Source organism: Agrilus planipennis, unplaced genomic scaffold (genome assembly GCF_000699045.2).
Source record: "Agrilus planipennis isolate EAB-ADULT unplaced genomic scaffold, Apla_2.0 scaffold110, whole genome shotgun sequence".
Taxonomy (NCBI): domain Eukaryota; kingdom Metazoa; phylum Arthropoda; class Insecta; order Coleoptera; family Buprestidae; genus Agrilus; species Agrilus planipennis.
Genome location: NW_020438935.1, coordinates 13921 through 19477, shown reverse-complemented (window position 1 = coordinate 19477; position 5557 = coordinate 13921). Strand labels below are relative to the sequence as shown.

The 5557-nt window shown below is 35.9% G+C and overlaps 1 long non-coding RNA gene across 1 annotated transcript; it reads right to left on the bottom strand.

Moving 5' to 3' along the window:
- Window positions 1-264: 264 nt before the first annotated feature.
- On the bottom strand, window positions 265-666 carry LOC112904401. The gene is made up of 2 exons (XR_003231080.1): window positions 594-666; window positions 265-466 (listed from the first exon to the last, which is right to left on the bottom strand). It is a non-coding gene; the product is annotated as an uncharacterized LOC112904401 (long non-coding RNA).
- Between the last annotated feature and the right edge of the window lie 4891 nt (window positions 667-5557).

The following is a 5557-nucleotide window of genomic DNA, read 5'->3' as shown; positions in this document are numbered from 1 at the left end:
AAAAAAACATCCATCTTGGATTTTAAGGATATCTTATACAAATCCGTTTCATGTTCGGCGGACGTCTTCAGGATGTAGTATGGATAGACGAATGTCACAGTTTCGTATATTCATAAAACATCCACAAAGGACGTTTGAAAAACATACGAACGGGACATTTATAGGACATTTTAGGAATGATATATATGTATTGTATATAATGTATATATATATTTGTTATCATATTTTTTGATGGAATAGGCTGTCTCTTTATACAAACGCATATAAATCTCAACCTAACTTTATTGCATACAAACAAAACAATATCTTATTTGAACATTATGAATAAATACAAGGCATTACAATAAGGAATTTCCTTTATTTTTTGTGATTAATCGTTCTTTTGCTCTTCGTAAATAATTTTTAATCGCTTCTTCTAGATCCTTGCTTGAACAACTAGATGTTGCCTGATTTAATCCAGCAGCATCTGTGGAATAGAAAAGAAACATATTAATAGTTTTTAAAAAAATATTAGTATGTAACTTATGATTAATCATACCTATCTAAATTTACTTAATGAAAACTTCATCTTATTTTATTAATTAGTAACTTACTTATTATCAGTCTATATAGATGGAGATGACAAAAAATGCTTCCTTCTTTTTGGCACCTAACCAACTATATCTTACGGAAATATCGTCCGACAAAATTTTTGTAAACACCCTCTTTACAAATTCGTAGGGTGTATGTCCGCCAATTCTTGCAATTTCTTGTGCCTAAAAAATATTAACTGCAAGTATTTGTACACAAAACTAATTAAGCAAATTTACCGATAATTTAAAGTTTACTTCGTTTTAGATCCTTTGCGAATCCCTCGTGTTGTGTCAATTTTAGTATGCGAGTAAGTGATTTTTTAAACGTGTCTATTCGTCTAATTTCGACGTAATTGCTGGAAAGGCCTCTAAACATGGTTTATTGAGAGCCTTTAGAGCGCGATAGTGTTTTGTGGCGTTGTCGATTAAATCTCCTAAAGAGTTTACATTGTTTTTGGAACAGAAATTTAATTCGAAAAAAGCCCTTACTCTATTTTTGATGATAGTAACTGGATCGTCGTAGTATTTTTCTAGAATTGACCAGGCTACACTATAATTTACTGCTGTTGTTTCCAACGATTCAATTTTTTCTGCCGCTTTTCCTATTAGACAAGATCTAAGATACATGAGTTTTTGTGCGTCGCGAAAGTTAGGGTTATCGTGTACCGCTGATTTAAATGCATCTGAAAAGCCGGGCCAGGTTTCATAAGAACCACTAAACTTCGGTAAATCCATTGTTGGAAGTTTTACATGTGTTTCTATTGGAATGATTTGATTATTTGACGAGATTTCCGAAGAAAGGGTTGCTGGATTGAATAGAGTAAGTTGTTCTGGTAGCGAATCTTGAACATCATTAGTTCCAGACGTGTGTGATGATGAGCTTGATTGTGTTGTTATGATCGGAATCGATGCGTTAGGTATATGCGTATGATTTGAAAGTGTGTTGTCGCGTAATATTTTTTTTGCTTTAGCGTCTATGCTTAAGTAAAATTCTTCAAAGCTTGATCTTTCCGTTAACTCTTTTTTGAAGGTTTCGTCCGAAACTATAAGTTCGATTTCAGATTGAATTGTTTGAAAAGGTGATGTATCTTCTACGAATTTATCTATTCTATTGTTTAAGTGGACTAAATCGATGTCTTCAGATAGAGTTTACAAAGGTTGTAAAATTTGTTAATTTTGATTTCAAAACGCCTCGCTTTCTGTTTAGGGTTTTAATAGTATTTTCGGTTTGAGACATTGTGAATAGAAGCAATAAACAAGGTAAATGAGATAAAGGAAGGATTAGTGATATTTAACGACTTACTGGTGACTCGGATAATGCGATGTTGAATATTCCAAAGTTGAATCCGTGGGTCGTCCGCTGATGAGAGTTTTTGATGTGGATCGATAATTACTAGGAACTAATAGATCCGGCTCGAAGGACCAATGTTGAATCGTGATAAGTACTGCTGGCCTAAGTGAGATTAAGGAGCACTTAATCACTCTTCGCGGAAAATTAATTCGGCGAAGTCCAATTATACGTAGAGCGAACGAACAAAGAGTTTTCGTAACACAGAAAAGTTTATTTAATCAAAAAATACAGAACTTCACACAAATAACAGAAATTTTAGGCGACAATAAGAAAAAGATAAGAAGGTGTGTGTTTTAATTTTGACCGAATGAACGTGACTGCCTTGGTTTTAACAACAGATGCAATTGTAGGGATGTTGGGGGGTGGTGGTACGGTCGTTACAATTGAAAGATTGTATTGACCTTAGACAACTGAAAATTTCTCCGCCTCAGGCGACGAGCTACGAAGATAGTGCAATAGGGTGACAACGACTACTAGTACTATAAATTCTTGGAAGATCGGATGGTCAAACTACCTGAATGGTTAGAACATCTCATCCCTTTTAGAGGTCGAAACAATTGTCGAGGAATAAACAGTTTTGTTGAAACATCTTTTCCTTTCTTTTCCTTTATTCATTCACAATTGCTTATATTTCTCAATTTGGCCTTAGAAATGAATTCATTATATAGTTTAGACGAAATTGGTCTGTGAGGGACTGCCTTTTTAGACATCTGCATAGGCTTTTTCCAGTAGCACTCTACAGAAGTACATGCAGGTTCCTCACTGCGGCGATGGACCCACAGCAAAAAAGCAACTACATGTTTGCATCCTCCAGCTGAAGCAACACAGTCATGGAACTGACAGCTTATAATTTCACTTTCTTCTTCAATGATAACCATCGTTACATTATATGCCTTGGTTCACACTTTATGCTCTGGGCATATTTTACATTTAACTGTGCAAACTCCTTGCTCCCGAACACAATAATTTGAAGTGGTCTTGTGTTCTGTCGAAACTGCCAGACGCGGATCGCGATTTCGATCTCTTTGGATCTCATCAGCGCGTCGCAGGCAGCTTTGACAGAACACAGACCAACCTTTACCTGCTGTCTTAACAGCGCGTTTTAGAAAATACTACAAATGGCGTGGTGAGCGCCACCTGTAGTACGATGCTCAATTATTGTTTTTAGAAAATAACATTTTTTAGATTTAATGTAAGGCCATTCCTTTTCAACAAATTTAGAACATCCCTGAGGATTTCTAATGATTCATCAATTGTGGTAGATGGGATTAGAATATCATCTAAATAGACTAGTACCTTATTGAATCTTAATTGTCCCAAAACTGAATTCAAAACACGTTGGAATACTGCGAAAGCGCAAGTGGGTCCAAAAGGTACCCTTAAAAATTCCCAATGACCATCTTGAGTCATAAAAGCAGTCAAAGATATCGACTCAGGTTCCATAGGAATACGGTAATATCCAGAAAAAGGATCAAGACTCGTAAAAAATTTCACGCCCGATAACCGTCTTAATTGTTCCTCTATTGTTGGTAGAGGATATCGATCATTAACCGTTATTTTGTTGAGATCGCGGTAATCTACACACAAACGTTTTTCCCAATTTTTTTTAGAAACGAGAAGAACTCGACTTGCGTATGGCGAATTTCTAATTTGCTCTCGCTCGTAATCTGAGAATTGTCGAAGTGTATGAATAGGTAACAGGTTTATCGCTTGTTAGATTTATTTACATCGCCCCTCTCCAATTTATTTCTTATGGTAAAAATTTCTTCATCATTTCGTTGTAGAGCCGCCACCCAATCAGTATAAATGGTAATTCTCATAACAGGTAGTCCCACCAATCGTACTTCTTCCGCTTTGTCCACGGGATTACGACTCAGTCCATCAGCCACAACGTTGCTGACACCTATGTGATACTCGATGATATAATCAAAATCGGAGGAACCATCGACCTATACGCGCACTTAAGTCTCTTTTATTCGCGAGCATCTTCAAACTATTGCAGTCTGTGCGAATAACAAACTGTATTCCTAACAGGTAAACGCGGAAGCGTTCTAACGCACACACGATCGCGAGAGCTTCCAGTTCGTACGCGTAATATTTTGATTCGTCTTTTGTTGTTTTTCGACTAAAGAAGGATATAGGATGAATTTTTCCATTAGACTGCTCCTGAAGTAGGAAATTACCCAAACCGATTGCACAAGCGTCCGTATGTACCTCGGTTTTCGCACTCGGATTATACACTGACAAAACAGGTTTACTTAACAAGCAGTCTTTGATTTTCTCGAACGCGTCATGTTGTTCACTTTCCCATTTAAACTTCGCATTTTCCGTAATAACTGGATACTGTTCTATGCTTCGCAACTTACCAGTTCCCGGTGCAATTCCCGAACTGTATATTTCGAATCCCAAATATTCGATTTTGTTCATGAAAAAATAGCACCTTTTAAAGTTCAATGTCAGTCCCGCGACTATTAACGCTCGAAACACTTAGCGTAACTTTTCAGTTGCATCCCGAACTGTTGTACTCGGTATTATGATATCATCAAGGTAGGCCATTGCCACATCGTATCGCAAATTTCCCAGAACCAGATTAATTAACCGCTGAAACACCGATGGAGTCCGAAAAGCATTCGTTTGAAATGAAAGTGTCCACCCGGAGTGATAAAGGCTGTCTTATCCCTGGACGCTTCCTTCACTGGCATTTGATAATAGCTGCTCCGCAGATCTAAACTAGTAAAATAGTTCATGCCGTTCATTCGATCCAGTTGATCGTCAATCAATGGCATCGAGTAATGATCTTTAGGGGTTTGTTTGTTTAGGGCACGATAGTCAATACACATTCGCACATCACCGGTCTCTTTCTTCACCAAGAGCACTGGACTGGGGAAGGGTGAACTGCTATCTTTGATTATATCTGCGTCTTTTAATTCCCTGACAATCTCCTGCACTTGTTGTTTTTAAGAAATAGCCTTCATTATTCACTTCTCTTTAATATTAATTGTAAGTTGGCTTAGCTCTTGGTGAAACATTTTTCAAAATAATTCATGAAATAACAACTCTTGGTTTTGTTTCACTATTTTTTATATAATATTTAATCCTCTAACATATGTTTCGGCTGTTATGCCATTATCAAAGAGTTATACTGTAAACTAACTTAAATGAGTAAATTTCTTCTTTTAAATGGAACGAACTACCTAGATATTATTGATATTATTATTCTGAATCTCTTCTACCTGTAACAGCTTTTAATAATGGGGAAACCCCAAAATCTATTTGGTCATTCAATAAAGTTTTGTTATTGTTGTTTGCTCTTGTGATTTCTAGCATTTCTAATAAATCCAATCTTTTTCCTTTACTTTGTGTATGTAACAATTTTAAATTATTTATATCTAATATATGATTGTTTTGTATGAAATGGTTCACTAAATTTGTATTTTTTGAGTGTTGTGCTATTGTTTTTTGATGTTCAACCAAACGTGTTTTTATTGAACGACCCGTTTGACCTACATATATAGAATCACAATCTTTACATTTAATATCGTATACACCACTTTTCTCAATGTTTTCTTGTCGTTCCTTATTGTTTACTAATAGAGAACCCAGATTCGTTTTATTTACTAATATTGGTCTGATG